A 21,473-nucleotide genomic window follows, 5' to 3' on the forward strand; every position below is an offset into this window, starting at 1 on the left:
GTAGGCCAGACCTATACTTTAAACTACACAGTTTAGTTAGCAGCTGTTAGTATCTAATCTTGTGGATCCGTTTATTATACATTTCCATAGAGATAAGATGCATTATTTAACATTATATTATTATAATATTATTTATTTAGCATTTCAGACATCTCTAGATCCAGAGAAGAGGGTCCTGTACAGCCATGTTTGAAAACATTTCCCAGAACTCAGCATGTTACTAGGAAAAGGGCTTTTAACAGCTCCTGGTATAAGGACAATTCATGGCTTGAACAATCTGTAAGTCAAGATTCAGCTTATTGTTGTACAGTGGGCACTATGCATGAAGGGTGCATTGCTTCATGCAACTTGTAGACACAAACAGAGTGACCCAATTCTTTCCACTATGTGAGTACTGTGTGAGTGTGTGTGTGTGTGTTATTACTATCAAACAGCTTATAAATCATAGTAAATCATCCATACTATTTTTTTATTTTTTTTATTTAAAAATGCATTTTTGTGATGTTTATGTGATGGATAGGTTTAGGGGATAGAAAATACAGTTTGTACAGTATAAAAATCATTATGGAAGTTCCCCATAAAACATGGAAACCCAACATTGTGTGTGTGTGTGTGTGTGGACCCCCGAAAGTAGCAGTGGCCACCCCCTGGCCACCCCAAGTATAAAACTCTAGTTCCGCCACTGCTTACAGCCAAAAACATCTAACCTGTTTTTGGCAGCAAATCAAAATATGACTACTTTTATACCATATAGCCATTATCTTTATTGATATTACTGCTATGGAAATAACACACTGGTCATATTAGGTGTAAAAACCACTTCTATTGTCATGAATGACACATGGGAGTTGACTTTCAAAATGACTTTTACATTTTTGTCAAGAGCAAAAGATGAAAAGCCCTTGCCCCAGGGTTGCAGCAGGAATCTTTTTGAAGAAGCTCAATGTACCTTTCTAGCTCTACAACGGCTGCAGTCTTCTGTTAAGAAAGAGAACAACAGTTTCCTTATTCCACTGATAGCACCTACGTATTGTACATCATCAGACACTTGCACTTCAAAGGACACTTTAACATTTCATGGTCTGTAAGCTACCAGGTGTTTTAGGCAAGGACGTGTCTGCAACCTCAAATCATTGTTCATACTCTCAATACTATAACCAACAAAAAAACAGTAAAGGTTCTGCTAAACATGTTATCTAAACATGATAACAATAAAAAGATGAGGACATTCAGCACCTCTGCACTATCCACCTTTAAGAGAGAGAGGAAAAAAAAACTTCAAATTTGAAAGGTGTGAGGAATAAAGTGTAACAGTGCTCTTCCACCTTTTCAGCCGTCTTGGTTCCAGAAGCATTTCATATTTATCCATAGGGATTTCATAAAATCCTTCATTAGGGAGTTCTAAGACATGAATCACAAAAATAAAAACTTGAATTTCAAGCAAAATAATAAGAAAATACAATAATAGTAATAATAATAATAATAATAATAATAATAATAATAATAATAATAATAATAATATATTTTATCCCAGATAGCTTAAACCACCAGTTACAATTATATAAAAAAAGATTTTCTGTTTGTTTTGTTTTTCTTTTAAACAAATACATTTTTTTACAAACACACAAAAAACTAAGTCTGTACTTCAAGGTTTTTCAGCACATCAACACAAAATATTCACACAAGTTTCAGTTTTCACAAGTTGTTTTATCTTTTAAGGGACAGAGAGAAAAATGGCAGGTGTATAATTTCCAGTTTCTGCCTCCCAATATATTATATAGACAATAGAGACAATATATATAAGTTTATTACAAAAAATTCTGATATGTACAAATATATTAGGCATTTGAGAATGTAAGAGAACAACTTGATTACATCATTCACAGTGCATCCTGGGGGTCTTTTGGCATGATTCTCTTATTGGTGGATCTTTCCCTTCAGGATCATGGGCATTGTACTTCTTTACCCAGGATTCCACTATTAAACAGGATTTATTTTTTAAATGCAGACTGATAGCTTCAACAGAAGCATACACCATTGATTTACAACCTCAGAGCTCATGGAAGGTCTGTCTTTAAAAGTTATATGTTTATTTACTCCTGGTACCCAACTGTTGCGCTCTATTGAAATTCAGCAAAACATTTATTGGTAGAACAGTGCACAGGCAGTCTTCATAAAAACATTTGAGCTGAGCTTCAGGCATTTTCTGAAAGTTTTAATTTTCATTCTACAACAGTTGGAAGAAAATTCTTCCACCACATTTGCAGAGTATACTCTTCTGTACGTAACAGAGAGGTCTTGAACTCAGAGAATGTGGACCTCAGTGCAACTCATGGCTGGCCCACTGTGATCTCTAAGGTTTATTCTATTCACACTCACTAAAAGTTTTGTTAAAATTGCTACCAGTGAGTAACACACTTTTGCTTTTTCCTAGAAACCTTAAGTTGTACAAGTTGTGGGTGAAAGTTTTGATGAAAGCATACCCTTGTGTAGCTTGCTAGATTCAAAAATGTATTCAAATCCTAGGGCAAAAGTATTGCACTAAAAAAGAAAGCGTGAAGCCTCTTAAATTGCTTCCGCAACTCTTCCTCTGAGATTACAGAGCATACCAAATAACACTGACAAACAGCATGACCAGAGGAAACTTTTTCATATTTAACACAGACAGTGTCTAAAGGCAAGGTACAGCAACATAAATGGATGAAATTGTGACACATGGCTGAGGCATTACTGAAGGTTAACCTGAGACAGACAGATCTGATTAACAAGGCTTCTGTTGTATTCACTGCCTCTACGTTCTAACTGCATTAGTTACAGACCTTAAACAAGGAAATAGATCTTTCATTATATACAAGATTACTTCTCATTCGTTTTGTAAGTGTAAAAGACAATACGATCAATCGTTTGTCTGGACCTCTAAAAATGGGGTGATAAAAAGTGAAGAGAGTAGGAATTTTAAGGCTGTAACAACTTGTCTGCATCTATCTCTGTCACCAAAGCAATTTGAAAACTATAAGTACTGCAGCTAGCAGCAGAAATATTGACATACCCATCTAATATGATTACATTAAAGGAATAGTTTAAGATTCTGTCATTATTTACTCACCCACAAACCCATATGACTTTCTTCTGTGGAACACACAAGAACGTATTTTAAAGAATGTTGAAATCGCTGATTTCAATACAAAAGCAGTTGATAGTGACTCAATTTATAGCTTAAAAAAAAAAAAAAAATACAATCATAAAAGTAGTCTATGGAACTTGTGCGCCATATTCTAAGTCTTCTAAAAGCATGTGATCACTTCATATGATAAACAGACCGAAAGTCGTTATTGACTCTCAAATCAAATCACTGATCAACCACCAAGCTTTTTGAATATCCAAAAAGATAAATCCTGATTTGAATAAAGCATATTATGTGCATGCATGTGTATGCACATTCTTGAAATGACAGATCCTCAATGGTATCTATCTAAAAAGTCTTTCCTTAAGGTAGAGGAATGTATATTTCCAGGACAAACACTATGTACAGCCACAGTGCCGGATGAATTGCTTTCACTATCTCTTGACTTCCAGAAGATTAACAGATGCATGGATATGATCCACCAAGACATATCTCAAGTGCTGCAAACAGAGGGTACAGGCAGGTCTTCTGTCCTTCTGTAGCCGACATTTTAGACATATTCCTGACAACAGTACTTACAGGGATTTTTGTGCTGTAGTGAAAAATGCAATCATCTCTGTCCAGCCTTTATTGTCTGAGGGGATGAAAAGCTCATCCCAACATCTGACCACTATCTCAGAATGATGTTAAACAAGGTAATCTTCAAGGTCATCTTCTAAGATGGATGGGGTGTTATTAAATATCTTTGCAGGCTAATGCAAGATGCCTGTCTGCACAGAGTGGTTTTAAAGTTTAATTCATGAGGTGTTCAGGGAGGAACAAAGGAATAAAAAGATAAAAGTAAGCCAAGAATACTTTAGGAAGATGAATCATCTTCCTGCACTATTTGATTCAAGATTACTCATACAAAACACAAGTATTTTTAAGATGGCAGGCAATCTTAATGTCTGAGCACACTGCTTTGCATTGTTCGACAGTGGGGTTACGGCAATGCTAAATAACACTGAGGGGGTAATTCACTAAGAAAGAACTGCACATGTTTTTGTCATTTATTTGCACGTGTTGCTGGCACTGTCTTATTAACTCAAAGAATTATGCAAGTCAGGTAATGATGCAAACACAGCCAAAATCAGTGCTGTACACAGTTTGCATGGCACAGTTCTGAGTGCTAGATTGTCTTGCTGCAGCAGACTATCACAAACTAGCTTGGACTGTACAGTACAGCATCACTCTACCACTGTGATCCAGGCACCTTAATCGGCTCTTCAAAATATAAAGAGTGTGCTCGACTGCATGACTCCGGATATGTGCCCATTTACACACTTGTATCCATCATTTCAACTGCTGCCATTATCAATTGAAAATGTACACAAAATAAATAAAATTCAGTTTACCATCTGCTTTCTTCAGGTGGTGATAGTACAGCATTGATTTTGCTAGGCAAATAGCATTTTTAACAGTTTTGTGGATAAGGTGCAGTCTATAATGTTTTTGGTGCTTGGAAGTTTCGGACCCCATTGACTTGCATTGTATATAAACAATGCATTGATGAAAATATCTTTGCTTGTGTTCTGCAGAAGAAAGTCATACGAGTCTGAGATGGCATAAAGGTGAGTAAATGATAAGTTAATTATTTTTGGGTGAGCTATTCCTTTAATATTCTTAGTTTACCAGAATCAGCCCAATTGTCATCTATAAATTGATCTTTCTATTGTCAAGAAGTTCCCTTCTTCCCTTTACAAACAACATCCTGTGAAATGCCACAACATGCATACAAAACACGCTTAATTTCTGCCAAAATCTGCTCTCCCTGTCTGCCTATTGTGCCACTGAACAGCTCATACAATATTTTTTATGCTGTTCTCTTACATAAGTGAAAAATCAAGCACACTCTAAATCCTTTTTAATTGGCTCTTTGATTCCACAGAATCCTGATAACGATGGGTCAACAGCTTAGAGACAGACTCCTGCAGTTCTTTTTTCTGGTCAGGCTTAATTTCTTTGTCTTCTTTTGCCTATTATAAATAATTGTTTTGGTATTAACCCATATTTTGCCACAACCTGTGCTTGAAGTGGGCAGGTACTTACTGGTACGCAGTACCTGCACTTCTCTAATTTAGTCTACAGAGTACCGGCAGTTTTTCTTACATACCACCACTTTTCAGAGTCTCCCAGTATGATGTAATGTCTTTATTTAATGTAAGTCAGTGATTTGATGAGGCCTGCCAAACACTTTTATCTGACCATCCAATTTATTTTGATAAAAACGTTGTAAACATCCGAGCGATCTCTGCGCAAAACTCAGCAGTGAGTTTAACAACACAAAACATGTGCAACAGCATCGGTAATTGTCAAGCTATACGTGGTCCAGTTTCAGAGGAGCGCGCATGTTTATGCTTGTCTTGGCATAGTTCAGTTACAGTCTTCTCCAAAACATGCACCAGCAACTTTTGGGTGAGCACATTTTATCTTGTCTTATTCACTTAAATGTATTTATTCATATTGGTTAGCTGCTGGGTGCAGTCAAAACTACAAACTTAAAAAAAAATGTCAAAGCTGTTAGAAAAGTGATGTCAGCTCATATGCACAACCTTTTTTTTTACAAAAGGCTACTCGATAAAGAAAACCGATCCTTCAAAGAAAATACACAGGAATATTTGCTTTTTATTCTCCATTATTTTCTGTAGTGCTCGTAACAAGATTATGTGAATTGTCATTGAACTTGCCTATGCATATATCCTGACAGTGTTTCTGTTTGGAAAGTCTTTTATTATCCTCCCTCTTGAATGGGAGGATAATACAAATTTAAAAGACGTAATGCTTTTTCATTTATTTTTTTAGGCTACATTTGTTTTGTGTAAAAAGACAGTTCAACATTATATTGCCATTGTTCTTTTATGTGGGTTGATATAGTCAAAGATACAGACTTTAGCAGATCTACTGTAAATGTTCTTCCTCAGTTTTCATAAACAATGACCCTACATTGCATGTTTTTATTTTCAGTAAAGTTAATCAAAACTTATTTGTTAGTTGTGGTGTGAGGTCATATTTGTTCTTCAGCCAGATCTTAAGAAGAAATGTATGGCTAGATCTTGAAAATGTTAATTAAATACCTCTTTTAATGTAATTAAATACTATTTTAATGTAATTATATGCATATTATTAACAGTTTTGTTTTTCATGTTAACATGTTAGTTACAGTAAAAGTGTTATGTAAGTTAAATATGGATAAAAATGTTTGGTCCCAGTTCAGTTTATAAAACCACTAGTTTATTTATTTATTTTTAAATAAACATATGTTGCGAACAAAAACAGTCTCAGAGTATATTTTATAAAAATCAAGTTTAACACTAACAAGGAGAGTACCTGTACTTTTTTCTTCCTCTTCAAGCACCGGCCATAACAATAAATAGCAGGAGGGCTGATGTCAAATGGAGGCTTATCAGCCTAAAACACATGTGCTTCCTTCATCATCAAATTTTCTGCTCACTCTGCTCACTTGAAATGCCCTTGTTTTTGTGTTCATGGCATGCGTAGTTTTCTTTCTTAGCACCATGGCCAATGAATATTTTATAAAGGTGTTAGTAGCCCTTGTTCAAACTGATTTGTATGTTTTTACTGTTCTGTCTTTCTTGAGCAGTGAAATTGCTTCAGTACTGGAGAAGATCAAATTGAATAAGCTTAGCAAGCAAAGAAAAGACACAAAACCATATTCATTCTTACATTTTTACAATAGTTAATTGACTTGCAGCAGCACACAGTGCTGTTATAAGCTATTTCTTTACTAATTGGTGCCATTTTAATCTAGACCCCAGTGGAATGAACCTGGTACAGAGGAAGAATGATCTGATAAATTGGTGTGGGCTAAAATATTATGGTGGTCTTACTTTGTTTTTTTTTTTTTTTTTTTTTTTTTTTTTGGCAAGTATGCATGCATGTCGGTCCTTGAAATTACCAGGAGTATGAAAATGTGTTTACTATTCTGTAGAAAAGCACAAAATTCCATTTAAAGAAAACAAACCTAAAAGCTGAACTTTCACATCAGCATAACATGAAGTAAAATCATCTTATTTTCTTTTAATGGAAACTGCTTTTAAAAACAAACAAACAAAAAAAAAAAAACAAGGCATTGATTTCCATTTTCAAGTTGTCAGAACAGCATTGTGACAAAAGTCAATTCATGTATCTTTTCTTTTGTGGAAACTACAAAGCAACAAGACATCCTGTGTAAATTTGAACAAAGTGACATGTGGCAGATGTGTGGTGACCTATTATGAGATTCGAGGAAGCTTCTGTTCCAGTCACACAGAAGTACAATTTCCAGACATACCTCATTCCTGAATTTAGAGGGAAGAGAGAGAGAGGAGGGCATACTTCAGATCTTCTTTGTGGTACTCAGATTCCTCATGCAGAAGGTTACAGTATGCTGCCTACTAAACACTCACATATGACAAACTGCTCATGGAACTAAACTAAAATGCTTTTAAATGTGCAATACTATCCAATACTAATGTGCAGTACTAACTAAATGTTGAAATTGTGAGGCATCATTTATAAATTAAATATTTAAATATTATTGAAACTTAAACTAATAGGTTCCATAACTTCTGACTCAGCTATAGATATGCTCAATGAACACAATTTGTGTGCTTTTAAAGGGGTAGTTCACCCAAAAATGAAAAGTCTCTCATCATTTACTCACATCCCAGATGTGTAATACAATATACTGTTATATAATGCTCTAAACATGATAAAGGTCCTAAATACTTTTTAATTTGGAAAAAATAAAACACACACACACACACACACACACACACACACACACACACACACACACACACACACACACACATATATATATATATATGCATAGTTCTTTTTAAGTTTACAAGAATTCAACTAAAAATTAGTATCTACATAACATATACTGTCCACACTTCACATATTTTTTGTTGTTGTCATAAACTAGATTTGTGCAAGCAAATTATCTGATCAGCCTGAAATATACAATGTCACCTGAAATATATGACATGGCAAGGAATGTAAAATATGCATTGTAATAGAGAAACAAATTAGATATTTTCTTAATTGTTAATTACATTTTACAGTGGTTGTCCCAATACTGCCTTATGGCCTTAGTCTGTGCCTTTAATTCATCTTTATACAAGTATGTATAAAGATGAATGTATATTTTTGAAGCTGGACTGCCCTGCTCACTAAAAACTGTTGTAGAATAGAGCTGTGTAGAGATCTATTTCTCATGTTCCAATAAAAAAAAAAAATATATATATATATATATATATATATAATGCAGCTGCTGTTTACTTCCGCATTGCAAAATAAGGTGGATATTGTGGTTACGGCCTTAAAGCCATGCTCCCTTCAGAGTGTCCAGAGTGTCCAGATCCAGTGAATAGGGCATAGGGAGGATCACTTTCGACTGGAAATTGCCCTTTCTCTATATACATCTGAACGCTGCTGAATTGAAAAATTAATGATAATTTCGGTGGAGTAACTCACTGACTGACATTCATTTGTCGATTTCCTCAATAAATAATTGCTTCTAGATATGGTATTGATTTGAAAAAGATTTGACTCATATAATTGAAAAGAACATGATTGTTGGAAATGTTTTGTTGTTTATTGGCCACTAATGATGAGAAGCACAAATGTCTCTGCTGAACTAGAGTAAATAAATTAATATAGTCTATAAAATTATTTGAATGTTTATTCAATTGTTAATCTATGTCAATACATTTCTGATTTCAAAAAACTTCGAATGTATTTAAATTATTGATTATTTGGAATAATTTACTTTAATATCTGCATAATGTCCAGTACTGAGGTAGCTGAAGAAGTGCTAAAATCAAGGCTCAGTTTTCAGTATGGTACAATGTTAGATAAAAAAAATAAATAAACAAAATACATGTTTCAGCCAATCTCACATATGAATGGAAAAAGTACATCTTACATGTTAATTAAATCCACCTGTTAGTGTTTACCTGGCTGCATTAATTCGGCCCGAGGTACACCAGCGACCGTGCGACCCTACATAAGTGGTTAAAAAAATGAATAGATGGAAATGAATTTATCCATTAATTTATCCATCACTCCATATCATGTGTGATGATGTATTTAACTTATTTTATAATTTACGTTGCATATAGCCTAAACATCCTTAAAAATAAATTACATTAATCTGAGAACCAAACTGCAGAGGACTACATGTAGGATATTTTATCTTCCATTGACAAGATTTATGACAAAATACACAAAACACACAAAACGAGTCTTCATGTGTAATGCATGTTTGCATCTCATGTTAATGTATATATTTTAAGAATTTTTATAAGTACCGAAAAGGATTTTTTTATTTTTTTGCTGTTGCGTGTAACATCACAAGAAGTGGCCGTGCGCACACTTCATGATATTAAAGCCCCAAACAGTAGTAGAAGATTATGTTTTAATTGTTCATCTAATTGTTTAATCTAATATCCATGTAACTTATGTTGCCTTTTTCATTTCTTTGTTAAATTTGCAGATGGCAGTGGCGGAAGAATGTTCAATTGTTTTTTGTGGAGAAGTTTACCAAAAATGTATCAGTTTTGACAGTTTTACAGTTAATGATACAATGTTCTTGCACATTTTTATCTGTGAAAATTTTTTCATGTTTTTTTGTATAAATTGATAATTAAATGTTTTGAATTAACAATGGATCAACAAAGACATTGATTGTGGGCTGATTATTTATTTATATAGACTGATTGTTTTATTTATGATTAATGATGTACTGTATGAATGCATGAATATGTAAATATAAATATGATGAAAATTGAGGTTAGGAGAACATTAACAGAACGTTACCAGAATGTAAGGGGAACGTTCTGCAAACCTAAAAAGAACATTCTATTTTCGTAAGAAAAGTTTCCTGGCTAACCAAAAACAAACCTTAAAAATGTATGTTCTGGGAAAGTTCTTGGAACCAAAAACTAACTTTCCCAAAACGTTCTGGGAAACAAAAATTGTTAGCTGGTTTAAGTATAATCGGCGTAAGAATGTGCATATAAATGCACTCTGTTGATCATTGCAGAGGTTTGAGGGAAAATGGCCAGAGCAGCTCACATACAGTGTCAATAACACCAGTGCACTTCAAAAATATCTCTCCTAATTATCCCCTGCCATTATCCCATATGTCAACAAGTAGGATAAGCAGCTCTTTGTCTCTCCCAATGGGTGTTTGTTCTCGCAGCAAACACATGGTTATTTTCCCTCCACGAGAGCTCTGCCCAACAATTGTTACCCAAGTCAATACATGCCAGTCTGGCAAACATGCTGACTGCTCACTGACTTCTTGTCCTTCAAACACATTTTACGCTTTCAACCTTAAAATATATGGATCCAATTTAACCCCTTAGCCCCTGCAATTTGGGACATTTAGCCTCTAATGCATTTTGAGGAGAGTGTAAAAGTCAATAAAATACCATTCACTGTGTGATATTGGTTTTTATGGCTCCACGAAAGTTGGTCATTGCAGATTTATAGCTACTGCCAGGCAAATAACACTATGGTTTGCATTTAAGATGCTGCAGGTCATCGCTTCAATATTCTCAAAATGGGAAAGCATTTTTTACTCATTATTTAGAGGACATAACTGGACATAACATATCACAGTAGATTTTAACTGTAAGGTTAATAACCCATGGTTTGTTATATTCATACTAAATATTTCTCTACTTCTTTCAAAGCTACCTTAAAGGGTCATGAAACCACAAAACAAATTTTTTTGAGATGTTAAGAGATTTGTACAGGTTACACATAAATGAAAACAATGATAGCACTCATTGTGTTTATTCTTAAGGGAAAAGTGGTTATTTTGTTCTTTATTTTGAGCCATTTTGTACTTCTGGTTTAAAAACTAAAGTTGAAGCAATGTAAAAAAAATGATTGGTAGGACAGTACACATGTACATCACTAGATTTTGAGCGTTTCTCCACAATATTTATGAGAAGCAATGCTTCCATCCAATCACTGCACTGCCTCATGCATGAGCTCACATTCGAGCAGAGAATTAAAACTCATTAACGTAACAGCTGTTCTGGGTAGGCGTGAGACTTCAACAGCACTCATGGAACAGACATAAAAGCGGATTCTTGATGAATGGTTCCTGCAGTCCGGATGCCGTCAAGCGACCACGTCCCATGGATCTGCCCCATTCTTCCCTGAAGTTCATAACGAACTGTCAAAATCCTGGTGCGCACCCTATTCAGCTCGCCCGCGCAGTGATTACATCCTCTCTACTGTGGATCACGGGGAAGAAAACAGTTATGCCCGCCCCCCCCCCCCCGAAAGAGGCGGTAGCAGCACATCTCTGGCTAAACAAGGCTACGATCCAGAGACGTTCAAAGAGCTCCGCACTGCTACGGACTTAGCGCTGCAAGCCACGAAAATCACTGCCATTGGCAAGTCAATGAGCAACCTGGTGTTTTGGATCGTCACATCCCCCCCCCACACACACACAGAGCAAAGCACTCCTGATACACAATACTGTTCCCCTCTTCCCCACTGCTGTTTGTCAGGAAAGGAATATTGTTGTTCAAAATGTTGTTCAATATTCTGTTTTCTGTGTCTCACATTAATCACATACAATAAAGTTTGCACATTATGCACAACCGCTTCCCAATGGTGAGTGGCCCATTATATCATGTATGAACATACAAAGATTGTAAAAAGAGTACAGTGCTTACACGAGACGCTCACACTTTTCAAAAAGGGTCTTTCCCACTTCAAAGCCCACATATTTTGCACAACCGCTTCCCAATGGTGAGCAGCGCATTATAACTTGTTATGAATTACAAAGACTGCAAAAAGATTAAAGCGCTCGTTGCAAATGCATGAGATGCTCACACTTTTTCTATAAAGAGCTTTCCCTCTTCAAAGCCTCACATTATGCGCAACCGCATCCCAATGGTGAGCGATGCATTATACCATGTTATGAACATACCAAATTGCCCTCTGTCCCTGTTACTGGCATTCCGACTGGGTGCTAAAAAACGATCGAACCTGGTTATACGATCTAATTTACACGCTGGCTGTCCCGTTTCAACGGTGTTCTGTCTTTCATGGTTCCGTCCGATGATGCACCAGGGTTACGAGCCGAAATATACAATCTTCTCGCAAAGAATGCGATAATGGTTGTTTCATATGAATTAATAAGCTTGCGTGGCAAGTCCTCACGGGTGTGTCAGAGCTAGTGTTTACAACGATCAGCTATACGGTATGCCGGTGTTGTGTGCATAGACTGCGACACACATAGCGGGATTTAAATCAATTTATAGTCCTTCGTTTCAGTCTGTCTCTGGCTTCCCGCACGTTCACGAAATGTATCGATGCGGCGCTCACCCCATTGAAAATGAACGGTGTGTGTGTTTTGAATTACCTCAGCGATTGGTTATTACTAGCCAATCAGAGGCACTTCTGAGCAAACACAGAGACTTACTACTTTGCCATATGTAAAATCTGATCTAATGTCAACTGGGCGAAAAGCACACTTTTCCCCAGCCAGTAAATCTCCTTTTTAGGAGTTCATTCGTGCGCACCTCATGAACGAGTGCGTACAGAACATTCTTCAGTGTCTGTTTCAGTTCAAACTGAAAAAACATTACAACTGAAGTCATTTCATTTTCATGTGCATCGCGGTAACTTGCCGCTTTCTGGCTGCTCTAGCACCATGGACAGTGCCAGCCTTCAACCAACAGGGTGTTATGCTGGGTCAGCTTTTCAGAAAGAAAGTGCTGACCACAAATGCATCCAACACAGGTTGGGGCGTGGTGTGTAATGGACGACCGACTTTCAACACCTGGAAACAGGTGCGAAACGGCCGTGACATGTCAACCGCCTAGAGCTACTGGCTGTCTTTCTAGCTTTGAGAGCTTTTTATTCCGATATTATGAATCACCACATTCTGATTCGTTCGGACAACACAACAGTAGTGGTGTATATATGTCGCTATGACACGCTGGCCCACGTATGGCTGGCGAAACACAAGTATGTGCTTCCCCCCGGTGCTCATCCTTCATTCTGTCATCAGCAAAGTCCGAGTGGACATAAAAACAGTTCTGTTAATTGCGCCGAAATGGCCCTATCAGTCCTGGTTTCTGGAGATGGTAGAAATACTGGATGGGCCTCCGTGGGAAATACTGATGAAGAAAGATATTCTCTCTCAAACACAAGGCATGGTTTGGCATCCCCAGCCAGAGCTGCAAAGCCTACATGTGTGGTCTTTCAACGGATCATGCTAAACACACCAGAACTGGCGTATTCAGTCATGAACACCATTTTACAGGCCAGAGCGCCGTCCATGAGATGCCTCTACATGCTAAAATGGAATGTGTTCACTGATTGGTGTCTTTCAAATGGCAAAGTCACAGTAAACTGCCCCATACATGAAATTCTCATATTTCTCCGCCAATGCTTAAAGCTTATGTGGCGACTATATCTGCGTATCATGCACCTGAAGCCGGCGCCACTATAGGCAAGAGTGATTTAATCATAAAGTTCCTTAGAGGAGCAAAATGATTAAATCCACCTCGGCCGGCTACAGTCCTGACTTTGGACCTAACTTTGGTCCTAAAAGCGCTTGCAGGGCCCCCCTTTGAGCATAAGGACTCTGTTGATTTACACATGCTCTCTAATAAGACCGCACTACTGCAGGCTCTGGCCTCAATAAAATGGGTGGGTGCACTATCAATTGACAATTCATGTCTGGAGTTTGGCCCCGGTCTTTCAAAAGCCAGTGTCAAACCCAGAAAAGGCTATGCGCCTAAGGTTCTAACCACACCCTTCAGAGCACAGGTGGTTCACCTTCAAGCCTTCTTCCCTCCTCCATTTAATTCAGATGAGGAACAATCCTTGCATATGTTATGCCCTGTGTGGGCGCTACACGCATACGTGGAGCATACCCGCCAGTTCAGATTGTCTGATCAGCTCTTTGTGTGCTATGGAGGATGCACGAAATGAATGTCCATCCTCTCTGCTAGAGCGCTTGCTATTTTGTTTGCCAAAAGTATACTTATGCCCCTCCATTTATTTACGGACTCCCCATAATTTTACACTACCGCCTGCATTCAGGCCATTGTAATTTACCATAAAGTCACAAGCACTTTCACTATAAATAAACTTCCTTCCCGACTGGGTTCGTGAAAGTGTTCATTCATACTATATGACTATAGTTCATATATCCATTCTGAGTGCTCCCCTTCTGGCCCAACATGAGGGTCACTCACTGCGGCATACTCATGTCAGTCGGTGACCTGTGAGACTGCAGCGTCATGTTTCCTCTCTGGGAGGTTATGTCATGTAGTGTGGTGTGATGGGATTCTGTTCCCCATATGCATTAGCAGAACGCAATATCAAGTGTACTGAGTCGTAAGGGAACATCTCGGTTACGTACATAACCTTGGTTCCCTGTGACGAAGGGAACGAGACATTGCGAAAGCTGGCCACACTACAAGACTCAGAGTTCTTTGAGGTGCGAGCGATGCGCTCTTTGTCCCTCAATCAGAAAAATCTGAGGAATGGTGTTTGCTGCCTACTTTTACTGCAGTCAGCTTTGCACCTAAAAAGGCAGGACTCAAACACCATAGCCAATATTAGAATATTGGCATTATTGTAGAGAGGTTTCAACTAGGTTGTGTGGAAGGACACTCCTCATATGCGTTAGCAGAACGCAATGTCTCTTTCCCTTCATCTCAGGGAACCGAGGTTACGTATGTAACCGAGACGTTTTGTGTATTGATCCCGTTTACTTCCATTATCTGCCTTACTGAACATGATTTTTTAGAAAAAAGTGATGATTCTATATAATTTTCTGTGGTAATCAACACTCAATGCCACAAATGCTGTCATTAGAGTTTAACTTGTACTGAAACACTCCCTGAAGGAATAAGTATCTATAAATTAATGTAAAGTCTCAAAGCAGTGCTGGTTTTGATAGTAAAGTACTGTTCTAACTTTATTCTCAAAAGTTTGAACAAAACATCCAAATCTTTTTGCAGATTTTCTAAATGTTCTATTGTCTTCACTCTTCACATTTTTGTCCCATTATTGCTATGCAGCAAAGTGCCCCAAATATCATTTGTTTTCATTTCCACTCATAATGTGATGTTCAGCCATCTCTGTTGTGAGAGTGTTTTGGAAGTAGCACTGACCCCCACTCGTCCTACCTTCCCCTCCCTTCTCTCCCACCGTCCATATTTTTGCATATTTTCACAGCCATTTGATGAGTCTTTTTTCAGTCTGAGGTGTGAACGATTGGTGCTGAACCAGGGTTGTTTCATGACACTTTAAAATATGTTAACCATAACCAAAGATAAACACTAAAGAAAATTACAGATATTCAGTAGCCCAGCTAAACAATCAATAGCAATAATAAGGGAGGCTCTTTGAACAAACAATTCTATTTAACGATCTTATTTGTTCTCCATTTTGTGTTATGGTTTCCAATCATATTTGTGCTGATGCCATTATTGTGGATAAATTTGCCTCCGTATAGAATGTACAAATTAGCTCATTTCAGTCCCTGGAGCTCTGGATGGTCTATATCTATTAACAGTCATAACACCATGTTATAGAGATACAGACGGCTCTAGAAACCAATCTTTTTTTTTTTTTTTTTTTTTTTTTTTTTTTATAAGAGTGCATCAGACTTAATTACATTTCCTTTAAATATATTTTGGCCTCAAATGTGTCAGGAGGTTAGCTTCTCCATGAGGGTTAATTGGAGTCTTTTGTAATCAGTGAGCAACAGAAAAAGATACAAAATAACAATGCAGCTCTCTAAAGTTTCCACAGCTTATCTCCAAAAAGATTGGCCAGTAGCAATAGCATATGTGGCTTAATGTAGCTTTGTTTACCAAAAAACAAAAATTCTGTCATCATTTATTCACCCTCATGTAGTTCCAAACCTGTATTAATATCTTTATTTGGTGGAACAAAAAAGATGTTAGGCAGTATATTAGTTTCAGTCACCATTCAATTTAATTTCATATTTTTGCCATACAATAAACATAAATAATAATACTCAGGGTATTAATTATCACAAATTTGATTTGCTGTATTGTGGTCCAACCAAATTGGACTGTTGTGCATTTTCGCCATCGTGGGTGAGACCGGCAAACTGAGTTTATCCATTAAAGAATCAAAGAACGTGGGACTGTTTACGAGCCGTCCACCGCGTCTCTGAGTGATAAACTAACAGCTGCTTTCTCTCCCACAATTGCGAAATCGGCTTTGGGGCCGTCACTTAATTTTTTCTCTCTCTCTCTCTCTCTCGTACTAACCACACACACACACACGTGACCCCTCACAAACATTCTGGCACACATTTTTGGCTAGTAGATACAGTAGCTTCGTGATAAAGATCAGCTTTGTCCCTAAGCTACCATTGACTGGTTTCTCTCTGCCCACATTCGTGGTCATATTCCCTGGCCGGAAGTCTCGCGTGACATACTCTCCACGAGTGTCACGTCCGCCATTTTGTGCGCTTCCCTTCTTACACACACACACACACACACACACACACACACACTCTCTCTCACACACACACCCTCATGTGTTATAGGATTATTTTAATTTCCATATCACTAATCATATCACTGTTTAGTTTGTAGTTGTAAGTCGGAAGTTTATTTACTGCATTGTATTAATTATTAATTGATATTACTGCATAAATAAACTTTGTTATATTACAAAGAGAAGTGTTTTGGTTTGTTTTGCATACACCTGTGTCATGCTGATGGGATGTCAGTGCTCGGATTCATTGTTTTTTTTCCCGAAAATCGATATTCTTCGGATGTCAATTTTCCTGAGAAAACAATCTAATATTGAGACTGTTATACTATCTGGTTATTAGTCCCTGATTCCAGTGTGGTGCCCCGTCAATGTTAATCCTTATTAATATTCTATTGATTTTTGATAATTGATAATTATCTTTGATGATTGTTGAATTTGAATGATCAATAAGCTAGTGTTAATTTTAATTAATGTTTCATCGATGTTAACAATGAGTGATTATCTTTGATAATTGTTGATTTAAAGGATTTTAAAAAAGCTAACATTGATTCTCATCAATGTTCTATTGATTTTAATAATTAATAATTATCTTTGATAATTATTAATTATTGCTAATAACCAAACCCGCTCCTAAACGTAGCGCACTACATTTACTGGAGCCCCATATGAGGTTTTAATGAGTTAGATTCAATTAATTAATTTAAATATTAATTCATAACTAAAGAAATAATTATTAATTACTGGTTTATGATCTAAACCAGTAAAGCCCTACAGTGTTACTTTTTTTGCATTATAATTCCCTCATACTTTGCGATCTACATCACCTGAAGCTGTGAAAGTTTAGTGTGCATCTGGACTGTGAGCTGTGTTTTCTTCCTCTCCTCAGTCAGGCGTGAGCTGCAGTGCTGCTTTCGCGCATCATCATTAGAGTTTAATGTGATCTCATGTTAAATTAAATGAGATCAAATGACTATTCGACAAATGTCGACTTTGTCGATAATGTCGACTAATCTTTTCAGCCCTAATATGAAACAAGACACAATTGGCACATGTCTTGGATCGAACACCTTCCCTCGCATCAGCCCCACTATTGTGGCCTGAGATGAAGAGCACATGCAGTCTAGAAAGCATCTCGGAAAAGGGAGCACAAGTGGAAGATTTCAAAATTAGAGGTATTTCGCGGTGCATGGAAGGATAGTGTCTGTAGCTACAGACAGGCACTAAAAGCTGCCAATTCAGCATATTTTAGCAAACTCATATAAAATAACCATAACAATCCTAGGTGTTTATTCAGTACTGTGGCTAAATTGGTTAGGAATAAAGCATCGACTGAACCAGATATTTCGTTGCAGCACAATAGTAATGACTTCATGAATTTCTTTACTGATAAAATTGGAACTATGCAACCAACTGTCACAGCACCTCAGAAAACAGTGTCTCACAATTTTTCTCACGAGCAACTTCAATCCTTCGCTGTCATAGGTCATGAAAACCTAACAAAACGTATCAAAAAATCAAAAGCCACAACATGTATGTTAGATCCAATACCAACTAAGCTCTTAAAAGAGGTATTCCCAGTAATCTCAGAACCTCTTCTTTTGTTTTTTGTTTTTTAATCCCCTTTTCTCCCAATTTGGGATGCCCAATTCCCACTACTTAGTTAGTCCTCATGGTGGTGCGGTTACTCACCTCAATCCGGGTGGCAGAGATGACAGTCAATCCACACATCTTATCACGTGGCTCATTGTGCATGACACCGCGGAGACTCCGCATGTGGAGGCTCATGCTACTCACCACGATCCATGCACAACTGACCACACACCCCATTGAGAGCGGGAACCACTAATCACGATCACAAGGAGGTTACCCCATGTGACTCTACCCTCCCTAGCAACCGGGCCAATTTGGTTGCTTAGGAGATTTGGCTGGAGTCACTCAGCACACCCTGGATTCGAACTCACTACTCCAGGGGTGGTAGTCAGAATCAATACTCGCTGAGTTACCCAGGCCCCTGAACCTATTCTTAATATTATTCATTCCTCGCTATCCTTAGGACATGTCCCAAGAAACTTTAAAATGTCAGTTATCAAACCGCTTATTAAGAAGCCACAGCTTGATCCTAGAGATTTGGCTAATTACAGACCGATTTCAAGTCTATCATTTATGTCGAAAATACTAAAAAAGGTAGTGTCCTCCCAACTATGTTCATTTCTACAGAGAAATAGTATATATGAACAATTTCAGTCAGGATTTAGGCCCCATCACAGTACAGCGACTGCACTTATCAGAGTTACAAATGACTTGCTCTTATCATCTGATCGCAGCTGCATTTCTCTTCTAATGCTTTTAGATCTTAGTGTTGCCTTCGACACGATAGATCACGACATTCTCTTGAATAGGCTGGAGAATTATGTTGTCATAAGTGGACTAGCATTAGCATAGTTTAGGTCCTGTATCAGACTGCTTACCACTTTGTATGTGTAAATGAGGAATTGTCAAATCAAACTAAATTTAAATTTGGATTGCCACAGGAATCCGTTTTAGGACCTCTGCTTTTCTCCTTATACATGCTTCCCCTGGGAGATATTATCAGGAATCATGGAATAAGTTTCCACTGTTATGCCTTCTAAACCCAACAAAAATTCACAGCTCTGCAAATTAGCAGAGCATATCGATGAAATCAAAGATTGGATGGCCAGAAATGTCCTTCTACTAAATTCAGACAAAACAGAGGTACTAATGATTGGACCAAAAACCTCTAAAAATAAGATGCTAAAATATCATTTGACTCTCAATTTGATTCTGTTACGTCATCTTCTTCTGCAAAGAACGTATGTGTTATATTTGATACCAATCTGTTCTTTAAAAATCAAATTTCCAATGTTTGTAGAACAGCATTCTTCCGCCTGAGAAATATTGATAAATTACGACACATGCTCTCTGATGCTGATAAATTCATTCATGCGTTCATGACCTCAAGACTAGATTATTGTAATGCATTACTGGGAGGATGTCCAGCAAGTTCAATAAATAAACTTCAATTTGTTCAAAGTGTAGCTGCCAGAGTGCTGACTAGAACCAAGAAATATGATCATATTAGACCAATTTTATCATTGTTACATTGGCTACCTGTTAAATTTCATATTAATTAAAAAATTCTGTTAACTACATGCAAAGCTTTGAATGGTCTAGCTCCACAGTACTTAAGTGACCTTCTGACATGCTATATTCCGTCACGTTCATTACGATCACAAAATTCTGGCTTGTTAATAATTCCAAGAATATCAAAATCCACAAAAGGAGGTAGATCCTTTTCATATTTGGCTCCTAAACTATGGAACAATCTCCCCAAAACTGTTTGGGATGCAGACACACTCAGTTTAAGTTTAGACTAAAGACTCATCTATTTAGCTTGGCATACACCTAATTTATCCATCAACTCACAATTAGGCTGCTTTAGTTAGGTCTGCCAGAAACATCCATCATGATCTATAAATCTGGATAAAATTGAATGGCATCTACGCTAATATTATTCTATTTGTTTCCATGTCTCAACTGGATTCATATCCCGAGGTTACCAGAGCCTGCTAGATACAGCTCCGTTCCTGCTTGGTGTCGGACTCCACTGCTACGTGTCGCTGAGAGATGACGACAAACTACAGCCGGTGCTAGCCAGACATCACTTCAGTTCCCTATCTGTACCTCACTCGACGTTATGTTGATGTATTGACACTAGGGGTCACTCTTGGGAGCTAAAACACCTCTGGTCTTTGATAAAAAGCCAATGAAAATTGGCGAGTGGTATTTGCATACCACTCCCCCGGACATACGGGTATAAAAGGAGCTGGTATGCAACCACTCATTCAGATTTTCTCTTCGGAGCCAAACGGTCGATGTTCACTGAGCTGAATTCCATGACTGTTCATTCACCTCTGCTGGATCTGGCGGCGCATTTCAGTGGCTTCTCCCTCCTCTGCACTGGTGCACTGCAGAGAACGCCCCTAGGCGCTTCGGCAGAAATAAAAGAGTATATTTCTCTAAAAGAGCGGCACACACGGAACGTCTTTTTAAAGACGCGTCTTTTTAAAGATGCCTTTCCATTTCTGTGTTATTCCTGGTTGCGGTCGTTATCTCTTGCCTTCTGATGGTCACGATTGCTGTCTTTCGTGTCTGGGCGCGACAGCATTCGTGGATGATCATTGCGAGAACATGACCATGGCAACATTGCGGTCGTGGCTTGCCTTCCTATGAAAGCAAGCCATCCCAGTGGCTCCCCGCCTTGGTCCTTCTACCTACGGGTATGAGGCCAGTGCGGCTAGCACTGGGGGCGATTTGGGGACCCCGATGGGACCACCTCCGCTGGGTATCCCCCCACAGACCTCCCATTCCCCAGCACGCTCGTCTGCCCTGATCGGGCTTCCGGATGAGTCTGTCGGCTCGTCTCACGGCGAGTTTGACCTCTTGTTCGGAGCCCGCGAAGGTGATGAGCTCTCGAGAGCAGCATCGGAGAGCGGGCTCGTCCAGTCGAGGCGGAAGCCTCAGCTGGGCTCCCCCCCTCGGGTACGGTCGCCCAGTCACAGGCTGACGCGGAAATGATGGACATGCTTTCCCAGGCAGCCGCAAGCGTCGGGCTAGAGTGGAACCCTCTGCTTTCCCCTGAACCCTCACGGCTCGATGATTGGTTCCCGGTCTCGCGGCGCCGCTCACAGCCACGCCCCGCCCAGTTCCTTTCTTCCAGGAAGTGCACGAGGAGCTGGCAAGGTCATGGGAGGCAACTTTT

General features: G+C 38.2%; 1 protein-coding gene and 1 long non-coding RNA gene across 2 annotated transcripts in view; both read right to left on the reverse strand.

Annotated features, from left to right (window-relative positions):
• tmem8b (transmembrane protein 8B) overlaps nt 1–21,473 on the reverse strand; it is a 202,086-nt gene that overhangs the window by 56,192 nt on the left and 124,421 nt on the right. The gene's annotated exons all lie outside the window — the stretch shown is intronic.
• Nucleotides 786–6,602, reverse strand: LOC127440200 (uncharacterized). Its single transcript, XR_007897091.1, has 3 exons — nt 6,491–6,602; nt 1,326–1,401; nt 786–978 (listed from the first exon to the last, which is right to left on the reverse strand). It is a non-coding gene; the product is annotated as an uncharacterized LOC127440200 (long non-coding RNA).

The sequence above is a fragment of the Myxocyprinus asiaticus genome, chromosome 4 (assembly GCF_019703515.2).
Source record: "Myxocyprinus asiaticus isolate MX2 ecotype Aquarium Trade chromosome 4, UBuf_Myxa_2, whole genome shotgun sequence".
NCBI lineage: Eukaryota > Metazoa > Chordata > Actinopteri > Cypriniformes > Catostomidae > Myxocyprinus > Myxocyprinus asiaticus.